Here is an 861-nt window from a genome sequence, read left to right as displayed (position 1 = left end):
TGAACAAGACCCCGAGATACTTAAACTCCTCCACTTGGGGCAGGACATCCTCCCCGACCCGGAGAAGGCACTCTACCCTTTTCCTGCTCAAGACCATGGCCTCGGATTTGGAGGCACTGATCCTCATTCCAGCCGTTTCGCACTCTCGTTCCAGTATCTCGTTCCATCGCTCCTATTGGTGTCGTCGTCCAACTGCAGCTTATAATCCCCCTCCCTACCCAAACCAATAAAACACGAGCACAAGAAGATAAAGTTGACACACTTTATTCCTAAAACAGAAGCCACACCACCAACTGCTGGCATGGCGTTCATATATATTTATTTATATATATTGCAGTTTGTTTTTTGTGTCTAAATGTGTGGTATAAAATATTATATACAACAATGTACCTCTTTATTTGAACACAGTGAAGTTCATTGCTGTACAAGTCCTCTGTAGCTACAGCTTTGCTGTAAGTCCTTCATGCTCAAAGGCATGAAACATAATTCTCCTCTCTAATTCTTCTGTACATTGTGACAATACAAATATTCTGTCTCCATTACAAAAAATAATACTCTAAAAGCGACCTACTGGGACTTTATTTCATTTTTATGTTGTTGGTTTTTTCCTGGTTGTTTTATTAATTAAGACGATTACATATATCTTAGACCAATTGCTTTAAAGCAGGTAGGTGATATAAACCTCCATTTTTTATATATAAAAGAAGGTAAGAAATAAGACAAATTATACATTTAAAAACTTACAATAAATAAGATAGATGCAGGCATTTCATTTGGATACTATTTTATCCAAAGCATTAAAAAGGAATTTTGTTTTAAAACCAAAAATACTTTCTTGAGGTTTTTATTCCCCCCCCCCCC

Source organism: Kryptolebias marmoratus, linkage group LG13 (genome assembly GCF_001649575.2).
Source record: "Kryptolebias marmoratus isolate JLee-2015 linkage group LG13, ASM164957v2, whole genome shotgun sequence".
NCBI lineage: Eukaryota > Metazoa > Chordata > Actinopteri > Cyprinodontiformes > Rivulidae > Kryptolebias > Kryptolebias marmoratus.
This window is presented reverse-complemented; position numbering follows the sequence as displayed.